General features: G+C 47.3%; 2 long non-coding RNA genes across 9 annotated transcripts; both read right to left on the reverse strand.

The window, feature by feature from the left end:
* Window positions 1–16: 16 nt before the first annotated feature.
* Window positions 17–2665, reverse strand: LOC149521950 (uncharacterized). Its single transcript, XR_016347564.1, has 3 exons — window positions 2516–2665; window positions 888–2026; window positions 17–771 (listed from the first exon to the last, which is right to left on the reverse strand). It is a non-coding gene; the product is annotated as an uncharacterized LOC149521950 (long non-coding RNA).
* Window positions 2666–9476: 6811 nt separating this feature from the next.
* Window positions 9477–25195, reverse strand: LOC112543598 (uncharacterized). Of its 8 annotated transcripts, none has more exons than XR_016347562.1 (4): window positions 16976–18216; window positions 15924–16147; window positions 13235–15826; window positions 9477–10474 (listed from the first exon to the last, which is right to left on the reverse strand). It is a non-coding gene; the product is annotated as an uncharacterized LOC112543598 (long non-coding RNA). The 8 variants fall into 8 exon arrangements; XR_016347563.1 differs by having other exon boundaries at window positions 9477–10153; window positions 10251–10474; window positions 13235–16147; window positions 16976–17410; XR_016347560.1 differs by having other exon boundaries at window positions 13235–14273; window positions 14345–16147; window positions 16976–17406.
* Window positions 25196–26436: the final 1241 nt, after the last annotated feature.

A 26436-nucleotide genomic window follows, 5' to 3' on the forward strand; every position in this document is an offset into this window, starting at 1 on the left:
GCCTAATGACCTGAAAAGGAAATCCAGATCCATTAATTCCTTCTCTAGTGTTCTGAGGTGAGTTCCTTACCTCTTGGCTACAGTGAAGGATCTTTTAGGAACTTCCTGAAGCTTTCTCACCCTCGGAGTTCAAATCAGCTGCATTTCCCACATCTGAAAAAATGAGAGAATCCATTCATTTCCACTTAAATGTTCAAAAATGAGAGTTTTTTGTTTTTTCTTACCAACTGATATGCCTGGCTCAGCTCATTCCCATTGCATTAATCCCTTCTAGAGCACAATAGTCCTCTGGTCTCCTTCCATCCGGAGATATGTGATCTGCAATAACAGTCAATGAGTGCCAGTTTGATTAATTGATTTGGTCTATAAGTGTGACTTGAGCACCAGATTCATCTGACAACCAGAGAAACTAAAATGCTCACCTCCGTCTGTGATGTGCTGCTGAATTGCTTCCAATGCGGATTAGCATCTAGCATATCTGTTTGAAGTAACTGACCTTTATTTCCTTGTTACTGATCCCAAGATGCTGTCATTTCCTCCATGGATTGAGCACCAAGAAAGTCTGTGAGGTTTTAGGTTTTGCCTTTACTTTTCACATTCTCAGGTAAGGTCAACAGCCAGTTTTTCTACCTGAAAGTGAAATCGACACTGCTTGATATGCACGTGGCTATGTGGAGTCTGGTATTTCTTACCTCTTGTGGAGGACAGCGAATTCCCCTCCCTTCTTTCTGGTAGGAGAGGCCTCCCTTTCACATTTCAAATCAGGAAAACCTGCAATCAGCAATGTTTGACAGGTTTTTATTTTTTATTATGACTCAGTACCAGCTATGAAGAGCTTTCAATGGAGACTGTTCCTTAGCCAGATCATTAGACTTTTCAGTGCTCACCTACTTGTCATGATGTTCCACCACATAGCATTGAATCTTGGATGCTTATTGCCAGCTACGTGAGTTAAATCTTGAAGCAAAAAATTGGCACTTTTGGGGCTGTTTTTTTCTGAACGAGAAGGAAAAGATGTTTTTTTCCCTCTGAGCAGGTATCGCACCTGTCTGGCTTTCCCCTTAATTCAGCAGCCTCCTATCTTCCTCCCTTGAATGGTAAAACCTTCATTTCACCTAGAAATAAAAATGGAAACTGTTATTCCTGGCCCTGCACTCTGAGGAGATGGATTCCTTACCTCTTGATAGAAATGATCAGTTCCACTGATTTTTCTTCCCTTTGATCCATAGGCAAGAATGATCAATCCTGCAATCAGTGGATTAACTCATCTCTGGAAATGGAAGAGAAGGTTAAAGCTCCTTTTTATGTTGCAATTAGTTTTATTTTTGTATGAAATAACATAACTGCTACTGCCTTGTAGGAACAATCCACAGCACTATCTGGAAAGGAAAAAGGAGGTGCTATTACTATAACTGGTTAGAATTGCCAGCTGCTTTCCTTACGTCTGAAGAAGCAGCTCCCAGTTTGTGTTCCAGTGTTCTGTACAGCAGCTTCTTGTGTCCTTGTGTGTCTCAACTTCCCTTCTTTAGAGACATGCAGATTTCATCAGTTACTGTTTCTTCCACCTGTGAATATGACCAGAACCATTGACTGTTGTGGGCAATGGAATGTGTAATATATTTCTTACCTTCCAAAAGCGATGGATCAGTTAGGTCAGGTAATTCCTTCCTGGAAACTGCATCCTTCCATCTCAAAATTGGTCCTGCTGCAAAGAGGTGTTTGACAGACAGTAGTTTAGTCAGGAAACAAATGTGAATGATTTGTCCTTGGATTAATTTGGGAAGAGTGAGTAAAATACATACCTTCTGTGGCATGACCTGTTGTGTTGGTTCTTTTGTTTGTTTCTCTCTGTACAATCAGTTGTATTGCTTAAAATCTAGTGGGCATACATTACTATTTCCTTATCCTTGAATGGAGCAAGTCGATAATTCTCCAACCTTTCACCACTTATGTTCTGTACATTGCTTTATACTTACAAAACTTGCTAGTAGCCTTTGACAACAAAAGATGGATTCACGCCCTTCACCTGAAAGTAGAGTCAGGTTGGTTAGTTTCCTCTCCATTGCTATGAGAAGGTGAATCCCTCTCTTCTCGATAAGACTCATTTTCTCTTTTTACGTCTTAAGTGGTACAATAGGCGCTTCTGACAGAATAGCTGCATGATCACATCAGCAGAACCAGGTCGTTGTAATGTCATCTCTGGAAAGGTGATGGCACCTCTCAGCAATGGCCACTTGTACCCTTGTACCCTGTGTGTCTTGTATAAATGCAACTTGTTTTGCTGCTGTCTTGGCAAAGGCAGTCAGGCTTCCACATGGTCCTAAAGGAATTATCCAAAATTTCCCCTTTCATCCACTTCTTCCGTGCCTCTCCTCCTGTCTCTTCCCTTGTAGCCTCTTTGCCTGCCCCTTTCTCTCGTCTCTCCTCTCTGTCCCTTCCGCACCTCTCTGGTGTTTGTTTCTTACCTAGTCTAATTTTCCCCCCTCCTCCCTTGTTGATACCTTCCCCTACCCACCAGCCTTGGCCCTGCTTTGTCCTGCTGTGTCTCCTTCCCTTCTTTAGTAGAGGAGGCAACTGGGCCCTGGAAGACCCTGCACGTTTTCCACAGTCCCCATCTTTAGTCCCACTGGCAGTAGCCATGTGCTCTGTGTGGCATTCTGGTGTGAAATGCTGCAGCCCCCGGTGACTGACCTAATAAAATCGCTGCATCACAACCAACTCATGGGTCATTGTCCCCCCCTTTCTCCTTATTTGGGCATTGAGCAAATTGGCCAGCCCCAAATCCCTGCCAGGGGAGCTGTAGGGGGAGGGCTCAGTCTGGCTCTAAAAACTCGGAAATTCGTCAGCTTACACTTCAGATCTGGTCACCAGCCCCAGCTCTGCTTGTGCCAGGCTCATGGCCAGCTCCTTCCCTGTGATTTGGATGGAGTGGGACTTATTCAGCCCTTGCCTGTGAAGGCTTATGCCTGGGTCTCTTCCCAGTGTGTCTCTGTCTCTGTTGGTTTCAGTTACTGCCCTTATGACGGAATGTTCCGCTTCCGTCACAATGGGCCCATTCTGAGCAGAGCTGAGTTCTTCCATCTCCCTTGGGAACCAGTAGGAGCTGTGGGTGCCCGGCCCCCTCTTAGGACAATCCACATTGGCTGTGTCTCATGGTGTTGCACCATCAGTGCCATGTGGTATCCTCCCTCCTCTATTATAGGCTGATCACTGCAGAATGTGCCACACACCAGGGGAGGCAGGGTTAGCTGGTGAGGGGTGGATACCAGAACCATCACACACCCTTCTATGGTGCAGGGGCCTCTGAAACAATGACACCTGTTGTGGGTGGCTTGTGTGTGTTGTGTTGTCACAGCTCTAGCCAGGTAGCTAGGCCAGCAGATCAAACTGCCCAAAAGATGACCGAGTTGGTTAGGTGGGCAAAGGCTCTTGACCAGGTTTCTTGTTTACAAAGCACAGCTCGGTCAGCAGCAGGGCTCTGTGTGGCTGAGGGGCAGTGGAAAGACGTATCTTCTGTGACCGCTCTTTTATACACAGATATGAACAAGTAACATATTACTGGACACCTACTTAAGCTGTGTGTAGGTTACTGGACAGGCTGCTGAGACAGAGCCGGCTAAAGCTGTGGGCTGACCAGGCTACAGCCCAGGGCGCCCCATTGTAGGGGGCGCCGCGTGGGGCTGCTGGGCTGGGGGGGGTCAGCACTGCGCATGCGCCGGTCGCCCGTGGGCGGGGCCGTGCATGTGCTGTCCACCGGGGGCGGGGCCACACATGCACTGTGTGCCCAGAGGCGGGGCCACGCATGCGTTGCACTCCTGGGAGCGGCGCCTCGTTCCCGGGGGCCAGAGCGCAAGACTGTCTCGGGCCCGTCCTGTGCTGAGGTGGATCAGTTCGGAGGTAGCTCTGAGATGGTGGTGGGACAGGGACAGGGACGGGGAGAGTGTGATGTGCCTGTGTATGTCCAGGGAACAGAGAACATACAGAGTCCAGTTGCTGCGGTTGAAACAGCAAATGCTCCAGAGTCTGGAAACCAGGAGGCTCCACTCTCAGCAGTGTCTCTAGTCTCATGTGTAAACAAAGAAGCGGGGCCAAATTTGTCCACTGGCTGAATAAGGGAAGCTTCTCCGCCCACTGGCTGAAGGCCTTGGGACTAGCTGGCTCCTAGAATAATTTTCACTTCTATGGTGTGATATGGTCTTTGGGAATCATATACACTTGGCCCACTGGCCAACACCTTTGCTAGCTCACTGAGCTTAACCCCTTAGTCACTTGGGCTGTGTCCAGACTCAGGGGTTTTTTCGAAAAAAGTAGCCTTTTTTCGAAAAAACTTCAGCTGCGTCTAGACTGCAGCCGCGTTCTTTCGAAATTAAATCGAAAGAACGCGGCTTTTCTTTCGACGGCGGTAAACCTCATTGCACGAGGAAGAACGCCTTCTTTCGAAAGTTCCTCTTTTGAAAGAAGGCGTTCTTGAATGTAAATAGGGCTTCTTCGAAAGAGAGCATCCAGACTCACTGGGTGCTTTCTTTCGAAAAAGCAAGCCGCTTTTTCGAAAGTTCCGCGTGCAGTCTAGACGCTCTCTTTCGAAAGAGGCTCTTTCAAAAGTATCTTTCGAAAGAGGCTTGCAGTCTAGACATAGCCTTGGTGCTGGTTAGCACTTCTCCTGTTCATTACAGCTTCCTGCAACTGAAATGGATCATTCAGACAAACTCTCTCTCTCTTCTTTATGTATTGAAAACATAACCCAATGCCCTATGCAGACACAGAGCACACACTGGTGTGGTGCAGAGCCTGGGTGTATGCAAGGAACTGTTCTTTTAACTCCATTCATCTGAAGAAGGGGGTTGTGCCCACGCAAGTTCATGATACTATCAACCTGTTTTGTTAGTCTCTAAGGGTATGTCTACACTAGCCCCCTAGTTCGAACTAGGGAGGCTAATGTAGGCATTCAAAGTTGCAAATGAAGCCCAGGATATAAATATCCCGGGCTTTATTTGCATCTTCCCGTCTGGGCACCATTTTTAAATACCCCTAGTCCAAACTAACTGCCCACGGCTACACGCGGCAGTCAAAAGTTGATTCAAACTAAGTCCTTAGTTAGAATTAACTTACACCTCATTTCACAAGGTGGGGCCATGTGAGTGCCCATGGCTGTGCCGCTGCCTTGAAGATATAAATTGTCTCCAAATTGGAAATAGTTGTGGGTGAGAACAAAGTTGCAGAGCTCTGTAACCAGGTGTGCTGTGGTGTCATCAGAGATGGCGTTCCTGATAGCCTGTAATCTGTCTTCATGTGCAATGCTGGTGTAAAGAGCTTCTACGTCCATGGTGGCCAGGACGGTGTTTTCAGGAAGATGACTGATGTTCTGCAGTTTCCTCAGGAAAACGGCAGTGTCTCGAAGACAGCTAGGTGTGCTGGCAGCGTAGGGTCTGTAGAAAGAATCAATATAGCCAGATAATTCTTTTGTAAGTGCCGATGCTTGAGAGGTTGGGTCCTCTGGGAGTTCCAGGTTTGTGTATCTTGGGTAGCAGACTCCTGGTTGGGGATGAGGGAGGGTGTTTGCATAGATTTGGTCCTGAGTAGTATCAGTGAGCTTCGTGGGCAATTGTTTTAGTGGGTATTTGGCATTTTGTTAGTGAGATCAGAGGAGAGAAGCCTGTGGAATCTGGTGTTGGTGAGCTGGCTGGCAGCTGCCTTTTCATAATCTGTTCTGTGCATGATGACTACAGCGCTCCTTTAGTCAGCTTCTTGGAGTATGAAGTTAGATTTGTTTTTGAGGCTGTGTACAGCATTGCACTCTGCATGACTGAGGTTATATGTTCTATGTTGTTTCCTGATGGTTTCAGCCCATGCACTGCATAATGTGTCAAGTGTTAAGGGTTGGACAGCTTTAACTGGTGGTTTTACATACTTACAGCAACTCCTCACTGGCAGGGTGTCTACAGGCAGTGTGTGATCTTAGGGTTGGTCTGAGATGTGCCAGAATCATCACTCCGCCCCCTCTCCATGTTGTCTGGGGATTACAATGAAAGAAAACTCTGATCTGACCTCCCTCTTGGGTTTTGTTTTGCCAAATGGAAGTTCAACAGAGGAGATTTTGCAAAACCAAGACCACGCCCTTCCCCATTTTGCTCTTCTCTAGTGTTAGGTCCTCCCCTCCTGTGAGTTGTGAGTGACACCTACAATCCATGTGGTATCTTTGCCCACAGCAGATGCAGTTCTCTCTGCAACCATCTTCCCAAGGCTGAGTCACTGAGATTGATTTCACCTTGGGAGATATCTCTCCCTGCTGGCTTTGGAAGGCTGGGTTTACAGATGCTTGTCTAAGTTGCCCTGTGGTTTGGGCTCAGTGTGTGGCTGGGAAGAGGACTGGAGGGAGATGGAAGTGGACATGGGGGATTGTGTTAGACAGGCTACAGGAACTGGAGGTTCAATAGAAATGTCCCACTGAAGGAATATGTTCCTGGCCCCCCTTCCTTTTCTCATCCCCTCCAGCTAGGTGCTACTAACGCTGACCCTGTCCTGGGTTGGGCTCTCAGTCAACTCCCTGCAGCAATTCCTCTGGCTTTCCCAGATCCCTGCAACAGGATATGGAGACCACACTGGGAGAGGCAGCGGGAATGAGTTCTTGTGAGCCGACCCAACCCATCTCTGAGAGGACAACCCAGCACCAACTGGGCAGACTGGAGAGGAGAGCAGGCTTCCACCCCCTCTCTTGGAAACGGCTGGCTGAAGGGAAGACCTTCTTACATACACCCCACCCAGTGGCTCTCCTTGGAGAAATGGGCTTCCTAGGCTGAGTTCAACCCATCCCTGAGAGAACAACCCAGCACCAACTGGGCAGACTGGAGAGGAGAGCAGGCTTCTGCCCCAACTCTTATAAAAGGGCTGGCTGAAGGGAAGTCTTTCTTGCATGCCCCCTGCCCAGTGACTCCCCTTGGAGAAAGGCGCTGCCTGTGCTGAATTCCATGTGATTTTGTGAGCCCAGTGTGGGGGCTCAGGAAGCAGTGGCCCCACCAAGGCACGGGAACAGATGCTTTGGGTTCACTGACCTCATTTCCAGAGCCACCAATCCAAGGTGTGTCCAAAGGCCCTACACTGGTGTCTAGGGGCATTCTGGGACAGGACCATGATACCGGTGCCCCTGGGCTTCCTGCTTCCAGGGCACGTGACCAGTTTCCCTTCGTCCCTTGGGGCCATGCACATGCTTGTCCCCCTCTGGGGATGAAGGGACATTCTCTCCCGCCCTGGGGCCCTGCTGGGCTGAGAGAGCCATTTGGGGGATCATGCTGGAGATGCACTGGGGTGGGGCAGCACTCCCAGGCAGATCTCTGCCCTGCTGTGTTGGTGGGAGCATGGACACGGTCGAGGGGCACAGGATGAGTCTGTAGAGAATGCAAAAGAAAAAAAGAGACACGTTCTCTTTGACAGATTTTATTGTCTGTTTCTAAATGGCCCAAAGGGCTGGTCCTTGCTCAATGCCCCAGAGGAAGGTGAAAAACCTCCAGAGTCTCTGGCCAATCTGCTCTGGAGGAAAATTCCTTCCTGACCCCAAATATGGCGATCGGTTTCACCCTGTGCATGCGAGCAAGGACCCACTGGTCCCTATAAATACATACCCTGTCTTGGCAGGCCCTGGTCTGTGTCTCAGTATTAACCAATCTCCAGGGCTTTCCTCTTCTCCCATGTAGCCCCCTTCTTGCATCTCAACTGATGGAACCCGCTGTTCTCTTAGCCTATAGATGCCCCATGCAAGTTTTGAACATTGGTTCTTGAAAGCTGTCCACACGGGATGTTTTTCTTTCCTCTGAAAATACAACCACAGCCACTGAATTGCACTCAGGGATAAGCAGGTTCCTCACCTCTTGACAAAGATGCATCCTCTGGTGTCAGCCATCACACTTGACACCTCTCAGACCCTGAGATGTGTGATCACCTGTAACAAACTCATTGGGACAACATAAGTTAGCAATTTTGTGGAGCTGATTGCACATTTGTTAGGCTTGTCACATGCTTCTCTTACCTCTCCTCAGATCCAATTCTGTGGCTCTGTTGAATGGTGTGTGTGGATTTTCCTATCATGAGAGAACCAATTGTCCTTCCAGCTGATAGGAATGGCTTTGAGCCATTCATTGGTGCTGGAAAATCTGAGCATCTGTAACCCTGATCTCCTGAAAAGGTAAATCTGCTTTGCAAGTTAGTTCTCGAAAAGCCCAGCCATGGCTGTAGGGGTCAAAGTTGGACAAGGAATGTGGTTGCTCATTGGTTTTATGGTCCCAAAAATGTTGCCAAAGGGAACAGATTGTCAAGCACCTTGTACAACCGAACCACAAACACTCACCTCCTTGTTGGTCTGCCACATTGTGGGTCTGAAACACGCTGGTCTTAGTTTTAGTCACTGAAGGCAACTTTTACTTCCTCTCGGCAGGTTTGACCACGTCTTCCTTTTTTTTAATAATGCAATGCCTTATAGTCTCTGTGAGGTCCAATCAGCTGCATTTCTGTGACCTGAAAAGGAAATCCAGATCCATTAATTCCTTCTCTAGTGTTCTGAGGTGAGTTCCTTACCTCTTGGCTGCAGTGAAGGATCTTTTAGGAACTCCCTGAAGCTTTCTCACCCTCGGAGTTCAAATCAGCTGCATTTCCCACATCTGAAAAAATGAGAGAATCCATTCATTGCCACTTAAATGTTCAAAAATGAGAGTTTTTTTGTTACCAACTGATATGCCTGGCTCAGCTCATTCCAATTGCATTAATCCCTTCTAGAGCACAATAGTCCTCTGGCCTCCTTCCATCTGGAGATAGGTGATCAGTGAGTGCCAGTTTGATCGATTGATTTGGTGTCTAAATGTGGCTTTAGCACCAGACTCATCTGACAACTAGGAAAACTGAAATGCTCACCTCAGTCTGTTATGAGCTGCTGAATTGGTTCCAATTCAGATTTACAACTAGCAGACCTGTTTGAAGTAACAGACCTTTAATTCCTTGTTACTAATCCCAGATGCTGTCATTTCCTCCATGGATTGAACACCGGAAAATTTTGTCTTTTGCTTTTCATATTCTCATGTAAGGTCAACAGCCAGTTCTTCTACCTGAAAGTGAAATTGACACTGCTTGATATGCACATGGCTATGTGGAGTCTGGTATTTCTTACCTCTTGTGGAGGAAAGCCAATTCCCCTTCCTTCTTCCTGGTAGGAATAACTTCCCTTTCACATTTCAAATCAGGAAAACCTGCAGTAAACAATGTCTTAAAGATTTTTATTTTGTATTATGACTCATTACCAGCTATGAAGAGCTTTCGATGGAGACTCTCCCTTAGCACGCAGATCATTAGGCTTTTCAATGCTCACCTCCTTCTCATGGAGTTCTACCACATGGCTTTGATTCTTGGATGCTTATGGCCAGCTACATAGGTTAAAACTTGAAGCCAAAAATTGGCACATTTTTGTTTTTTTCTCGACTAGAAGGAAAACATACTTTTCTTCCCTATGGACAGGTGTAGCACCTGTCTGACTTTACCCTTAAGTTCCGCTGCCTCCTATCTTCCTCTCTTCAATGGTAAGACCTTCATTTCACCTAAAAATAGAAATGGAAACTTTTATTCCTGGCCCTGCACTCTGAGGAGATGAATTCCTTACCTCTTGATAGACATGATCAGTTCCACTGATTTCCTCTTTCCTCTGATCCATAGGCAAGAATGATCAATCCTGCAATCAGTGGATTAACTCATCTCTGGAAATGGAAGAGAAGGTTATGTTGCAATTAGTTTTATTTTTGTATGAAATAACATAACTGCTACTGCCTTGTAGGAACAATCCACAGCACTATCTGGAAAGGAAAAAGGAGGTGCTATTACTATAACTGGTTAGAATTGCCAGCTGCTTTCCTTACGTCTGAAGAAGCAGCTCCCAGTTTGTGTTCCAGTGTTCTGTACAGCAGCTTCTTGTGTCCTTGTGTGTCTCAACTTCCCTTCTTTAGAGACATGCAGATTTCATCGGTTACTGTTTCTTCCACCTGTGAATATGACCAGAACCATTGACTGTTGTGGGCAATGGAATGTGTAATATATTTCTTACCTTCCAAAAGCGATGGATCAGTTAGGTCAGGTAATTCCTTCCTGGAAACTGCATCCTTCCATCTCAAAATTGGTCCTGCTGCAAAGAGGTGTTTGACAGACAGTAGTTTAGTCAGGAAACAAATGTGAATGATTTGTCCTTGGATTAATTTGGGAAGAGTGAGTAAAATACATACCTTCTGTGGCATGACCTGTTGTGTTGGTTCTTTTGATTGTTTCTCTCAGTACAATCAGTTGTATTGCTTAAAATCTAGTGGGCATACATTACTATTTCCTTATTTTTGAATGGAGCAAGTCGATAATTCTCCAACCTTTCACCACTTATGTTCTGTACATTGCTTTATACTTACAAAACTTGCTAGTAGCCTTTGACAACAAAAGATGGATTCACGCCCTTCACCTGAAAGTAGAGTCAGGTTGGTTAGTTTCCTCTCCATTGCTATGAGAAGGTGAATCCCTCTCTTCTCGATAAGACTCATTTTCTCTTTTTACGTCTTAAGTGGTACAATAGGCGCTTCTGACAGAATAGCTGCATGATCACATCAGCAGAACCAGGTCGTTGTAATGTCATCTCTGGAAAGGTGATGGCACCTCTCAGCAATGGCCACTTGTACCCTTGTACCCTGTGTGTCTTGTATAAATGCAACTTGTTTTGCTGCTGTCTTGGCAAAGGCAGTCAGGCTTCCACATGGTCCTAAAGGAATTATCCAAAATTTCCCCTTTCATCCACTTTTTCCATGCCTCTCCTCCTGTCTCTTCCCTTGTAGCCTCTTTGCCTGCCCCTTTCTCTCGTCTCTCCTCTCTGTCCCTTCCGCACCTCTCTGGTGTTTGTTTCTTACCTAGTCTAATTTTCCCCCCTCCTCCCTTGTTGATACCTTCCCCTACCCACCAGCCTTGGCCCTGCTTTGTCCTGCTGTGTCTCCTTCCCTTCTTTAGTAGAGGAGGCAACTGGGCCCTGGAAGACCCTGCACGTTTTCCACAGTCCCCATCTTTAGTCCCACTGGCAGTAGCCATGTGCTCTGTGTGGCATTCTGGTGTGAAATGCTGCAGCCCCCGGTGACTGACCTAATAAAATCGCTGCATCACAACCAACTCATGGGTCATTGTCCCCCCCTTTCTCCTTATTTGGGCATTGAGCAAATTGGCCAGCCCCAAATCCCTGCCAGGGGAGCTGTAGGGGGAGGGCTCAGTCTGGCTCTAAAAACTCGGAAATTCGTCAACTTACACTTCAGATCTGGTCACCAGCTGGGCTCTGCTTGTGCCAGGCTCATGGCCAGCTCCTTCCCTGTGATTTGGATGGAGTGGGACTTATTCAGCCCTTGCCTGTGAAGGCTTATGCCTGGGTCTCTTCCCAGTCTGTCTCTGTCTCTGTTGGTTTCAGTTACTGCCCTTATGACGGAATGTTCCGCTTCCGTCACAATGGGCCCATTCTGAGCAGAGCTGAGTTCTTCCATCTCCCTTGGGAACCAGTAGGAGCTGTGGGTGCCCGGCCCCCTCTTAGGACAATCCACATTGGCTGTGTCTCATGGTGTTGCACCATCAGTGCCATGTGGTATCCTCCCTCCTCTATTATAGGCTGATCACTGCAGAATGTGCCACACACCAGGGGAGGCAGGGTTAGCTGGTGAGGGGTGGATACCAGACCCCTCACACACCCTTCTATGGTGCAGGGGCCTCTGAAACAATGACACCTGTTGTGGGTTGCTTGTGTGTGTTGTGTTGTCACAGCTCTAGCCAGGTAGCTAGGCCAGCAGATCAAACTGCCCAAAAGATGACCGAGTTGGTTAGGTGGGCAAAGGCTCTTGACCAGGTTTCTTGTTTACAAAGCACAGCTCGGTCAGCAGCAGGGCTCTGTGTGGCTGAGGGGCAGTGGAAAGACGTATCTTCTGTGACCGCTCTTTTATACACAGATATGAACAAGTAACATATTACTGGACACCTACTTAAGCTGTGTGTAGGTTACTGGACAGGCTGCTGAGACAGAGCCGGCTAAAGCTATGGGCTGACCGGGCTACCGCCCAGGGCGCCCCATTGTAGGAGGCGCTGCGTGGGGCTGCTGGGCTGGGCGGGGTCAGCACTGCGCATGCGCCGGTCGCCCGTGGGCGGGGCCGTGCATGTGCTGTCCACCGGGGGCAGGGCCACACATGCACTGTATGCCCAGAGGCGGGGCCACGCATGCGTTGCACTCCTGGGAGCGGCGCCTCGTTCCCGGGGCCTAGGGCGCAAGACTGTCTCGGGCCCGTCCTGTGCTGAGGTGGATCAGTTCGGAGGTAGCTCTGAGATGGTGGTGGGATAGGGACAGGGACGGGGAGAGTGTGATGTGCCTGTGTATGTCCAGGGAACAGAGAACAGACAGAGTCCAGTTGCTGAGATTGAAACAGCAAATGCTCCAGAGTCTGGAAACCAGGAGGCTCCACTCCCAGCAGTGTCTCTAGTCTCATGTGTAAACAAAGAAGCGGGGCCAAATTTGTCCAATGGCTGAATAAGGGAAGCTTCTCCGCCAACTGGCTGAAGGCCTTGGGACTAGCTGGCTCCTAGAATAATTTTCACTTCTATGGTGTGATATGGTCTTTGGGAATCATAGAACATTTGGCCCATTGGCCAACACCTTTGCTAGCTCACTGAGCTTAACCCCTTAGTCACTTGGGCTGTGTCCAGACTCAGGGTTTTTTTCGAAAAAAGTAGCCTTTTTTCGAAAAAACTTCACCTGCGTCTAGACTGCAGCCGCGTTCTTTCGAAATTAAATCGAAAGAATGCGGCTTTTCTTTCGACGGCGGTAAACCTCATTGCACGAGGAAGAACGCCTTCTTTCGAAAGTTCCTCTTTTGAAAGAAGGCGTTCTTGAATGTAAATAGGGCTTCTTCGAAAGAGAGCATCCAGACTCACTGGGTGCTTTCTTTAAAAAAGCAAGCCGCTTTTTCGAAAGTTCCGCGTGCAGTCTAGACGCTCTCTTTCGAAAGAGGCTCTTTCGAAAGTATCTTTCGAAAGAGGCTTGCAGTCTAGACATAGCCTTGGTGCTGGTTAGCACTTCTCCTGTTCATTACAGCATCCTGCAACTAAAATGGATCATTCAGACAAACTCTCTCTCTCTTCTTTATGTATTGAAAACATAACCCAATGCCCTATGCAGACACAGAGCACACACTGGTGTGGTACATACCCTGTCTTGGCAGGCCCTGGTCTGTGTCTCAGTATTAACCAATCTCCAGGGCTTTCCTCTTCTCCCATGTAGCCCCCTTCTTGCATCTCAACTGATGGAACCCGCTGTTCTCTTAGCCTATAGATGCCCCATGCAAGTTTTGAACATTGGTTCTTGAAAGCTGTCCACACGGGATGTTTTTCTTTCCTCTGAAAATACAACCACAGCCACTGAATTGCACTCAGGGATAAGCAGGTTCCTCACCTCTTGACAAAGATGCATCCTCTGGTGTCAGCCATCACACTTGACACCTGTCAGACCCTGAGATGTGTGATCACCTGTAACAAACTCATTGGGACAACATAAGTTAGCAATTTTGTGGAGCTGATTGCACATTTGTTAGGCTTGTCACATGCTTCTCTTACCTCTCCTCAGATCCAATTCTGTGGCTCTGTTGAATGGAGTGTGTGGATTTTCCTATCATGAGAGAACCAATTGTCCTTCCAGGTGATAGGAATGGCTTTGAGCCATTCATTGGTGCTGGAAAATCTGAGCATCTGTAACCCTGATCTCCTGAAAAGGTAAATCTGCTTTGCAAAGTAGTTCTCGAAAAGCCCAGCCATGGCTGTAGGGGTCAAATTTGGACAAGGAATGTGGTTGCTCATTGGTTTTATGGTCCCAGAAATGTTGCCAAAGGGAACAGATTGTCAAGCACCTTGTACAACAGAACCACAAACACTCACCTCCTTGTCGGTCTGCCACATTGTGGGTCTGAAACACGCTGGTCTTCGTTTTAGTCACTGAAGGCAACTTTTACTTCCTCTCGGCAGGTTTGACCACGTCTTCCTTTTTTTTAATAATGCAATGCCTTATAGCTATCAGTCTCTGTGAGGCACAGTCAGCTGCATTTCTGTGACCTGAAAAGGAAATCCAGATCCATTAATTCCTTCTCTAGTGTTCTGAGGTGAGTTCCTTACCTCTTGGCTACAGTGAAGGATCTTTTAGGAACTTCCTGAAGCTTTCTCACCCTCGGAGTTCAAATCAGCTGCATTTCCCACATCTGAAAAAATGAGAGAATCCATTCATTTCCACTTAAATGTTCAAAAATGAGAGTTTTTTGTTTTTTCTTACCAACTGATATGCCTGGCTCAGCTCATTCCCATTGCATTAATCCCTTCTAGAGCACAATAGTCCTCTGGTCTCCTTCCATCCGGAGATATGTGATCTGCAATAACAGTCAATGAGTGCCAGTTTGATTAATTGATTTGGTCTATAAGTGTGACTTGAGCACCAGATTCATCTGACAACCAGAGAAACTAAAATGCTCACCTCCGTCTGTGATGTGCTGCTGAATTGCTTCCAATGCGGATTTGCATCTAGCATATCTGTTTGAAATAACTGACCTTTATTTCCTTGTTACTGATCCCAAGATGCTGTCATTTCCTCCATGGACTGAGCACCAAGAAAGTCTATGAGGTTTTAGGTTTTGCCTTTACTTTTCACATTCTCAGGTAAGGTCAACAGCCAGTTTTTCTACCTGAAAGTGAAATCGACACTGCTTGATATGCACGTGGCTATGTGGAGTCTGGTATTTCTTACCTCTTGTGGAGGACAGCGAATTCCCCTCCCTTCTTTCTGGTAGGAGAGGCCTCCCTTTCACATTTCAAATCAGGAAAACCTGCAATCAGCAATGTTTGACAGGTTTTTATTTTTTATTATGACTCAGTACCAGCTATGAAGAGCTTTCAATGGAGACTGTTCCTTAGCCAGATCATTAGACTTTTCAGTGCTCACCTACTTGTCATGATGTTCCACCACATAGCATTGAATCTTGGATGCTTATTGCCAGCTACGTGAGTTAAATCTTGAAGCAAAAAATTGGCACTTTTGGGGCTGTTTTTTTCTGAACGAGAAGGAAAAGATGTTTTTTTCCCTCTGAGCAGGTATCGCACCTGTCTGGCTTTACCCTTAATTCAGCAGCCTCCTATCTTCCTCCCTTGAATGGTAAAACCTTCATTTCACCTAGAAATAAAAATGGAAACTGTTATTCCTGGCCCTGCACTCTGAGGAGATGGATTCCTTACCTCTTGATAGAAATGATCAGTTCCACTGATTTTTTCTTCCCTTTGATCCATAGGCAAGAATGATCAATCCTGCAATCAGTGGATTAACTCATCTCTGGAACTGGAAGAGAAGGTTAAAGCTCCTTTTTATGTTGTAATTAGTTTTATTTTTGTATAAAATAACATAACTGCTACTGCCTTGTAGGAACAATCCACAGCACTATCTGGAAAGGAAAAAGGAGGTGCTATTACTATAACTGGTTAGAATTGCCAGCTGCTTTCCTTACGTCTGAAGAAGCAGCTCCCAGTTTGTGTTCCAGTGTTCTGTACAGCAGCTGCTTGTGTCCTTGTGTGTCTCAACTTCCCTTCTTTAGAGACATGCAGATTTCATCAGTTACTGTTTCTTCCACCTGTGAATATGACCAGAACCATTGACTGTTGTGGGCAATGGAATGTGTAATATATTTCTTACCTTCCAAAAGCGATGGATCAGTTAGGTCAGGTAATTCCTTCCTGGAAACTGCATCCTTCCATCTCAAAATTGGTCCTGCTGCAAAGAGGTGTTTGACAGACAGTAGTTTAGTCAGGAAACAAATGTGAATGATTTGTCCTTGGATTAATTTGGGAAGAGTGAGTAAAATACATACCTTCTGTGGCATGACCTGTTGTGTTGGTTCTTTTGTTAGTTTCTCTCTGTACAATCAGTTGTATTGCTTAAAATCTAGTGGGCATACATTACTATTTCCTTATTTTTGAATGGAGCAAGTCGATAATTCTCCAACCTTTCACCACTTATGTTCTGTACATTGCTTTATACTTACAAAACTTGCTAGTAGCCTTTGACAACAAAAGATGGATTCACGCCCTTCACCTGAAAGTAGAGTCAGGTTGGTTAGTTTCCTCTCCATTGCTATGAGAAGGTGAATCCCTCTCTTCTCGATAAGAAGACTCATTTTCTCTTTTTACGTCTTAAGTGGTACAATAGGCGCTTCTGACAGAATAGCTGCATGATCACATCAGCAGAACCAGGTCGTTGTAATGTCATCTCTGGAAAGGTGATGGCACCTCTCAGCAATGGCCACTTGTACCCTTGTACCCTGTGTGTCTTGTATAAATGCAACTTGTTTTGCTGCTGTCTTGGCAAAGGCAGTCAGGCTTCCACATGGTCCTAAAGGAATTATCCAAAATTTCCCCTTTCATCCACTTCTTCCGTGCCTCTCCTCCTGTCTCTTCCCTTGTAGCCTCTTTGCCTGCCCCTTTCTCTCATCTCTCCTCTCTGTCCCTTCCGCACCTCTCTGGTGTTTGTTTCTTACCTAGTCTAATTTTCCCCCCTCCTCCCTTGTTGATACCTTCCCCTACCCACCAGCCTTGGCCCTGCTTTGTCCTGCTGTGTCTCCTTCCCTTCTTTAGTAGAGGAGGCAACTGGGCCCTGGAAGACCCTGCACGTTTTCTGTAGTCCCCATCTTTAGTCCCACTGGCAGTAGCCATGTGCTCTGTGTGGCATTCTGGTGTGAAATGCTGCAGCCCCCGGTGACTGGCCTAATAAAATCGCTGCATCACAACCAACTCCTGGGTCATTGTCCCCCCCTTTCTCCTTATTTGGGCATTGAGCAAATTGGCCAGCCCCAAATCCCTGCCAGAGGAGCTGTAGGGGGAGGGCTCAGTCTGGCTCTAAAAACTCTGAAATTCGTCAACTTACACTTCAGATCTGGTCACCAGCTGGGCTCTGCTTGTGCCAGGCTCATGGCCAGCTCCTTCCCTGTGATTTGGATGGGGTGGGACTTATGCAGCCCTTGCCTGTAAAAGCTTATGCCTGGGTCTCTTCCCAGTCTGTCTCTGTCTCTGTTGGTTTCAGTTACTGCCCTTATGACGGAATGTTCCGCCTCCGTCACAATGGGCCCATTCTGAGCAGAGCTGAGTTCTTCCATCTCCCTTGGGAACCAGCAGGAGCTGTGGGTGCCCGGCCCCCTCTTAGGACAATCCACATTGGCTGTGTCTCATGGTGTTGCACCATCAGTGCCATGTGGTATCCTCCCTCCTCTATTATAGGCTGATCACTGCAGAATGTGCCACACACCAGGGGAGGCAGGGTTAGCTGGTGAGGGGTGGATACCAGAACCCTTCTATGGTGCAGAGGCCTCTGAAACAATGACACCTGTTGTGGGTGGCTTGTGTGTGTTGTGTTGTCACAGCTCTAGCCAGGTAGCTAGGCCAGCAGATCAAACTGCCCAAAAGATGACCGAGTTGGTTAGGTGGGCAAAGGCTCTTGACCAGGTTTCTTGTTTACAAAGCACAGCTCGGTCAGCAGCAGGGCTCTGTGTGGCTGAGGGGCAGTGGAAAGACGTATCTTCTGTGACCGCTCTTTTATACACAGATATGAACAAGTAACATATTACTGGACACCTACTTAAGCTGTGTGTAGGTTACTGGACAGGCTGCTGAGACAGAGCCAGCTAAAGCTGTGGGCTGACCAGGCTACTCCCCAGTGCGCCCCATTGTAGGGGGCGCCGCGTGGGGCTGCTGGGCTGGGCGGGGTCAGCACTGCGCATGCGCCGGTCGCCCGTGGGCGGGGCCGTGCATGTGCTGTCCACCAGGGGCGGGGCCACACATGCACTGTGTGCCCAGAGGCGGGGCCACGCATGCATTGCACTCCTGGGAGCGGCGCCTCGTTCCCGGGGCCCAGGGCGCAAGACTGTCTCGGGCCCGTCCTGTGCTGAGGTGGATCAGTTCGGAGGTAGCTCTGAGATGGTGGTGGGACAGGGACAGGGACGGGGAGAGTGTGATGTGCCTGTGTATGTCCAGGGAACAGAGAACAGACAGAGTCCAGTTGCTGAGGTTGAAACAGCAAATGCTCCAGAGTCTGGAAACCAGGAGGCTCCACTCCCAGCAGTGTCTCTAGTCTCATGTGTAAACAAAGAAGCGGGGCCAAATTTGTCCACTGGCTGAATAAGGGAAGCTTCTCCGCCCACTGGCTGAAGGCCTTGGGACTAGCTGGCTCCTAGAATAATTTTCACTTCTATGGTGTGATATGGTCTTTGGGAATCATAGAACACTTGGCCCATTGGCCAACACCTTTGCTAGCTCACTGAGCTTAACCCCTTAGTCACTTGGGCTGTGTCCAAACTCAGGGTTTTTTTCGAAAAAAGTAGCCTTTTTTCGAAAAAACTTCACCTGCGTCTAGACTGCAGCCGTGTTCTTTCGAAATTAAATCGAAAGAACGCGGCTTTTCTTTCGACGGCGGTAAACCTCATTGCACGAGGAAGAACACCTTCTTTCGAAAGTTCCTCTTTCGAAAGAAGGCGTTCTTGAATGTAAATAGGGCTTCTTCGAAAGAGAGCATCCACACTCACTGGGTGCTTTCTTTTGAAAAAGCAAGCCGCTTTTTCGAAAGTTCCGCGTGCAGTCTAGACGCTCTCTTTTGAAAGAGGCTCTTTCGAAAGTATCTTTCGAAAGAGGCTTGCAGTCTAGACATAGCCTTGGTGCTGGTTAGCACTTCTCCTGTTCATTACAGCTTCCTGCAACTAAAATGGATCATTCAGACAAACTCTCTCTCTCTTCTTTATGTATTGAAAACATAACCCAATGCCCTATGCAGACACAGAGCACACACTGGTGTGGTGCAGAGCCTGGGTGTATGCAAGGAACTGTTCTTTTAACTCCATTCATCTGAAGAAGGGGGTTGTGCCCACGCAAGTTCATGATACTATCAACCTGTTTTGTTAGTCTCTAAGGGTATGTCTACACTAGCCCCCTAGTTCGAACTAGGGAGGCTAATGTAGGCATTCGAAGTTGCAAATGAAGCCCAGGATATAAATATCCCGGGCTTTATTTGCATCTTCCTGTCTGGGCACCATTTTTAAATACCCCTAGTCCAAACTAACTGCCCACGGCTACACGCGGCAGTCAAAAGTTAATTCGAACTAAGTCCTTAGTTAGAATTAACTGTTACACCTCATTTCACAAGGTGGGGCCATGTGAGTGCCCATGGCTGTGCCGCTGCCTTGAAGATATAAATTGCCTCCAAATTGGAAATAGTTGTGGGTGAGAACAAAGTTGCAGAGCTCTGTAACCAGGTGTGCTGTGGTGTCATCAGAGATGGCGTTCCTGATAGCCTGTAATCTGTCTTCATGTGCAATGCTGGTGTAAAGAGCTTCTACGTCCATGGTGGCCAGGACGGTGTTTTCAGGAAGATGACTGATGTTCTGCAGTTTCCTCAGGAAAACGGCAGTGTCTCGAAGACAGCTAGGTGTGCTGGCAGCGTAGGGTCTGTAGAAAGAATCAATATAGCCAGATAATTCTTTTGTAAGTGCCGATGCTTGAGAGGTTGGGTCCTCTGGGAGTTCCAGGTTTGTGTATCTTGGGTAGCAGACTCCTGGTTGGGGATGAGGGAGGGTGTTTGCATAGATTTGGTCCTGAGTAGTATCAGTGAGCTTCGTGGGCAATTGTTTTAGTGGGTATTTGGCATTTTGTTAGTGAGATCAGAGGAGAGAAGCCTGTGGAATCTGGTGTTGGTGAGCTGGCTGGCAGCTGCCTTTTCATAATCTGTTCTGTGCATGATGACTACAGCGCTCCTTTAGTCAGCCTCTTGGAGTATGAAGTTAGATTTGTTTTTGAGGCTGTGTACAGCATTGCACTCTGCATGACTGAGGTTATATGTTATATGTTGTTTCCTGATGGTTTCAGCCCATGCACTGCATAATGTGTCAAGTGTTAAGGCTTGGGCAGTTTTAACTAGTGGTTTTACATACTTACAGCAACTCCTCACTGGCAGGGTGTCTACAGGCAGTGTGTGACCTTAGGGTTGGTCTGAGATATGCCAGAATCATCACTCTGCCCCCTCTCCATGATGTCTGGGGAATTACAATGAAAGAAAACTCTGATCTGACCTCCCTCTTGGGTTTTGTTTTGCCAAACGGAAGTTCAACAGAGGAGATTTTGCAAAACCAAGACCACGCCCTTCCCCATTTTGCTCTTCTCTAGTGTTAGGTCCTCCCCTCCTGTGAGTTGTGAGTGACACCTACAATTTATGTGGTATCTTTGCCCATAGCAGACGCAGTTCTCTCTGCAACCATCTTCCCAAGGCTGAGTCACTGAGATTGATTTCACCTTGGGGGAGATCTCTCCCTGCTGGCTTTGGAAGGCTGGGTTTACAGATGCTTGTCTAAGTTGCCCTGTGGTTTGGGCTCAGTGTGTGGCTGGGAAGAGGACTGGAGGGAGATGGAAGTGGACATGGGGGATTGTGTTAGACAGGCTACAGGAACTGTAGGTTCAATAGAAATGTCCCACTGAAGGAATATGTTCCTGGTCCCCCTTCCTTTTCTCATCCCTTCCAGCGAGGTGCTACTAACGCTGACCCTGTCCTGGGTTGGGCTCTCAGTCAACTCCCTGCAGCAATTCCTCTGGCTTTCCCAGATCCCTGCAACAGGATATGGAGACCACACTGGGAGAGGCAGTGGGAATGAGTTCTTGTGAGCCGACCCAACCCATCTCTGAGAGGACAACCCAGCACCAACTGGGCAGACTGGAGAAGAGAGCAGGCTTCCACCCCCTCTCTTGGAAACGGCTGGCTGAAGGGAAGACCTTCTTACATACACTCCACCCAGTGGCTCTCCTTGGAGAAATGGGCTTCCTAGGCTGAGTTCAACCCATCCCTCAGAGAACAACCCAGCACCAACTGGGCAGACTGGAGAGGAGAGCAGGCTTCTGGCCCCAGCTCTTATAAAAGGGCTGGCTGAAGGGAAGACTTTCTTGCATGCCCCCGGTCCAGTGACTCCCCTTGGAGAAAGGCGCTGCCTGTGCTGAATTCCATGTGATTTTGTGAGCCCAGTGTGGGGGCTCAGGAATTAGTGGCCCCACCATGACACTGGAACAGTTGCTTTGGGTTCACTGACCTCATTTCCAGAGCCACCAATCCAAGGTGTGTCCAAAGGCCCTACACTGGTGTCTAGGGGCATTCTGGGACAGGACCATGGTACCGGTGCCCCTGGGCTTCCTGCTTCCAGGGCACGTGACCAGTTTCCCTTCGTCCCTTGGGGCCATGCACATGCTTGTCCCCCTCTGGGGATGAAGGGACATTCTCTCCTGCCCTGGGGCCCTGCTGGGCTGAGAGAGCCATGTGGGGGATCATGCTGGATATGCATGGGGGTGGGGCAGCACTCCCAGGCAGATCTCTGCCCTGCTGTGTTGGTGGGAGCATGGACACAGTCGAGGGGCACAGGATGAGTCTATAGAGAATGCAAAAGATAAAAGGAGACACGTTCTCTTTGACAGATTTTATTATCTAAATGGCCCAAAGGGCTGGTCCTTGCTCAATGCCCCAGAGGAAGGCGAAAAACCTCCAGAGTCTCTGGCCAATCTGCTCTGGAGGAAAATTCCTTCCTGACCCCAAATATGGCGATCGGTTTCACCCTGTGCATGCGAGCAAGGACCCACTGGTCCCTATAAATACATACCCTGTCTTGGCAGGCCCTGGTCTGTGTCTCAGTATTAACCAATCTCCAGGGCTTTCCTCTTCTCCCATGTAGCCCCCTTCTTGCATCTCAACTGATGGAACCCGCTGTTCTCTTAGCCTATAGATGCCCCATGCAAGTTTTGAACATTGGTTCTTGAAAGCTGTCCACACGGGATGTTTTTCTTTCCTCTGAAAATACAACCACAGCCACTGAATTGCATTCAGGGATAAGCAGGTTCCTCACCTCTTGACAAAGATGCATCCTCTGGTGTCAGCCATCACACTTGACACCTGTCAGACCCTGAGATGTGTGATCACCTGTAACAAACTCATTGGGACAACATAAGTTAGCAATTTTGTGGAGCTGATTGCACATTTGTTAGGCTTGTCACATGCTTCTCTTACCTCTCCTCAGAGCCAATTCTGTGGCTCTGTTGAATGGAGTGTATGGATTTTCCTATCATGAGAGAACCAATTGTCCTTCCAGGTGATAGGAATGGCTTTGAGCCATTCATTGGTGCTGGAAAATCTGAGCATCTGTAACCCTGATCTCCTGAAAAGGTAAATCTGCTTTGCAAGTTAGTTCTCGAAAAGCCCAGCCATGGCTGTAGGGGTCAAAGTTGGACAAGGAATGTGGTTGCTCATTGGTTTTATGGTCCCAAAAATGTTGCCAAAGGGAACAGATTGTCAAGCACCTTGTACAACCGAACCACAAACACTCACCTCCTTGTTGGTCTGCCACATTGTGGGTCTGAAACACGCTGGTCTTAGTTTTAGTCACTGAAGGCAACTTTTACTTCCTCTCGGCAGGTTTGACCACGTCTTCCTTTTTTTTAATAATGCAATGCCTTATAGTCTCTGTGAGGTCCAATCAGCTGCATTTCTGTGACCTGAAAAGGAAATCCAGATCCATTAATTCCTTCTCTAGTGTTCTGAGGTGAATTCCTTACCTCTTGGCTGCAGTGAAGAATCTTTTAGGAACTTTCTGAAGCTTTCTCACCCTCGGAGTTCAAATCAGCTGCATTTCCCACATCTGAAAAAATGAGAGAATCCATTCATTTCCACTTAAATGTTCAAAAATGAGAGTTTTTTTGTTACCAACTGATATGCCTGGCTCAGCTCATTCCAATTGCATTAATCCCTTCTAGAGCACAATAGTCCTCTGGCCTCCTTCCATCTGGAGATAGGTGATCAGTGAGTGCCAGTTTGATCGATTGATTTGGTGTCTAAATGTGGCTTTAGCACCAGACTCATCTGACAACTAGGAAAACTGAAATGCTCACCTCAGTCTGTTATGAGCTGCTGAATTGGTTCCAATTCAGATTTACAACTAGCAGACCTGTTTGAAGTAACAGACCTTTAATTCCTTGTTACTAATCCCAGATGCTGTCATTTCCTCCATGGATTGAACACCGGAAAATTTTGTCTTTTGCTTTTCATATTCTCAGGTAAGGTCAACAGCCAGTTCTTCTACCTGAAAGTGAAATTGACACTGCTTGATATGCACATGGCTATGTGGAGTCTGGTATTTCTTACCTCTTGTGGAGGAAAGCCAATTCCCCTTCCTTCTTCCTGGTAGGAATAACTTCCCTTTCACATTTCAAATCAGGAAAACCTGCAGTAAACAATGTCTTAAAGATTTTTATTTTGTATTATGACTCATTACCAGCTATGAAGAGCTTTCGATGGAGACTCTCCCTTAGCACGTAGATCATTAGGCTTTTCAATGCTCACCTCCTTCTCATGGAGTTCTACCACATGGCTTTGATTCTTGGATGCTTATGGCCAGCTACATAGGTTAAAACTTGAAGCCAAAAATTGGCACATTTTTGTTTTTTTCTCGACTAGAAGGAAAACATACTTTTCTTCCCTATGGACAGGTGTAGCACCTGTCTGACTTTACCCTTAAGTTCCGCTGCCTCCTATCTTCCTCTCTTCAATGGTAAGACCTTCATTTCACCTAAAAATAGAAATGGAAACTTTTATTCCTGGCCCTGCACTCTGAGGAGATGAATTCCTTACCTCTTGATAGACATGATCAGTTCCACTGATTTCCTCTTTCCTCTGATCCATAGGCAAGAATGATCAATCCTGCAATCAGTGGATTAACTCATCTCTGGAAATGGAAGAGAAGGTTAAAGCTCCTTTTTATGTTGCAATTAGTTTTATTTTTGTATGAAATAACATAACCGCTACTGCCTTGTAGGAACAACCCACAGCACTATCTGGAAAGGGTAAAAGAGGTGCTATCATGATCATGGTTAAGAATTGCCAGCTACTTTCCTTACGTCTGAAGAAGGAGCTCCCAGTTAGTTTCAGTGTTCTGTACAGCAGCTTCTTGTGTCCTTGTGTGCCTCAACTTCCCTTCTTTAGAGACATGCAGATTTCATCAGTTACTGTTTCTTCCACCTGTGAATATGACCAGAACCATTGACTGTTGTGGGCAATGGAATGTGTAATGTATTTCTTACCTTCCAAAAGGGATAGATCAGTTAGGTCAGGTAATTCCTTCCTGGAAACTGCATCCTTCCATCTCAAAATTGGTCCTGCTGCAAAGAGGTGTTTGACAGACAGTAGTCTAGTCAGGAAACAAATGTGAATGATTTGTCCTTGGATTAATTTGGGAAGAGTGAGTAAAATACATACCTTCTGTGGCATGAACTGCTGTATCCGTTTGTATTTTTTTCTCTGTACCATCTGGTGTATGGTTAAAAATCTAGTGGGTATAACTTACTATTTCCTTATCTTTGAATGGAGCAAGTAGATAATTCTCCGACCTTTCAGCAGCTTTGGTTCTGTACATTGTTTTATACTTACAAAACTTGCTAGTAGATTTTGACAACAAAAGATGGATTCACGCCCTTTACCTGAAAGTAGAGTCAGGTTGGTTAGATTCCTCTCCATTGCTATGAGAAGGTGAATCCCTCTCTTCTCAATAAGAAGACTCATTTTCTCTTTTTACGTCTGCAAAGATCACATCAGCAGAACCATCAATGCAATGCCATCTCTGGAAAGGTGATGGCACCTCTCAGCAATGGCCACTTACACCCTTTCCTGTGTGCATTGTACAAATGTAATGTGTTTTGCTGCTATCTTGGCAAAGGAAACCAGGGTTCCACATGATCCTAAAGGAATCATCCAGTTTTCCTCCTTTACCCCCATCCACTCCTCTGTCTCTTCACTTGTAGCCTCTTTGCCTGCTCCTTTCCCTCCTCTCTGTCCCTTCTGCACTTCTCTGGTGTTTGTTTCTTACCTAGTCTAATTTCCCCCCCTCCTTCCCTATCGATACCTTTCTCTACCCACCAGCCTTGTCCCTGCTTTTCCTTCCTCCTTTGTCCTGCTTTGTCTCCTTCCCTTCTTTAGCAGAGGAAGCAATTGGACCCCAGAAGACCCTACTCTTTTGCCATGGTCCCCATCTTCACACCCACTGGCAGTAGCCATCTGCTTTGCATGGTTTCCTTGCGTGAAATGCTGTAGCCCTGGTGATTGAGCTAATAAAATCACTGCATCACAACTGAGTCGTGAGTCATTGTCCCTGTGACAGGGCGCCTGCCCTGCACTGGCCCTTTAAGACCAGGGCTCAGGCCCTGAGCCGGGGCTGGGAACAGAGAGGCCAGCTGAAGCTGTTAGGCTAGTGAGAGCCCAGCTGGCAGCTATACAGAGAGAAGCACAGTGGTTAGGAGAGGAAGGCCAGTGAGGGGCTGACTGCAGAGGAAGCAGGAGCTCCCAGGAGGGAGACCCGCTGGGGATAGCCAGGAAGGGATGGGAGAAGGCCAGCTAAGGCTCCCCTGGTTAGGGGCCAGAGACAAGGCCCTGGGTTTGGAGGCGGATCACAGCGTGGCTTAGGTAAGCGGGGCTGCAGAGATAATCCCAATGCCAATGATGAGCAACCCATACAGACTGTAACTTACCCTGAGAGGGGTTATATGAGGATAGTCAGGAGGCACTGAGGCACAGTGGGGGCTTGCACCCTGACAGTCCCCCCTTCCTCCTTATTTGGGCAGTAAGCAAAGTGATTAACCCCAAATCCCTGCCAGGGGAGCTGTAGGGGGAGGGCTCATTCTGGCTCTAAAAACTCTCATATGAATCAAATTACACTTCAGATTTAGAGTCATCAGCTGGGCTCTGTGTGTTCCAGGCTCATGGCCCGATTCTTACCTGTGATCTGGATGGGGTTGGACTTGTGCAGCCCTCGCCTATGAAAGCTGATGCCTGGGTCTCTTCCCGGTCTGTGTCTGTCGGTTTAGGACACTGCCCTTATAGCAGAATGTTCCGCTTCCATCACAATGGCCCTGTTCTGAGCAGAGCTGAGTAGGAATTGAATAATCATAGAATCATAGAATAATAGGACTGGAAGGGACCTCAAGAGGTCATCGAGTCCAGCCCCCCGCCCTTAAGGCAGGATCAAGCTCCGTCTACACCATCCCTGACAGATGTCTATCTAACCTGTTCTTAAATATCTCCAGAGAGGGAGATTCCACCACCTCCCTTGGCAATTTATTCCAATATTTGACCACCCTGACAGTTAGGAATTTTTTCCTAATGTCCAATCTAAACCTCCCCTGCTGCACTTTAAGCCCATTACTCCTTGTCCTGTCCTCAGAAACCAAGAGGAACAAATTTTCGCCTTCCTCCTTGTGACACCCTTTTAGATATTTGAAAACCGCTATCATGTCCCCCCTTAATCTTCTTTTTTCCAAACTAAACAA

This window comes from Pelodiscus sinensis, chromosome 20 (assembly GCF_052426305.1).
Source record: "Pelodiscus sinensis isolate ZL-2025 chromosome 20, ASM5242630v1, whole genome shotgun sequence".
Lineage (NCBI taxonomy): Eukaryota > Metazoa > Chordata > Testudines > Trionychidae > Pelodiscus > Pelodiscus sinensis.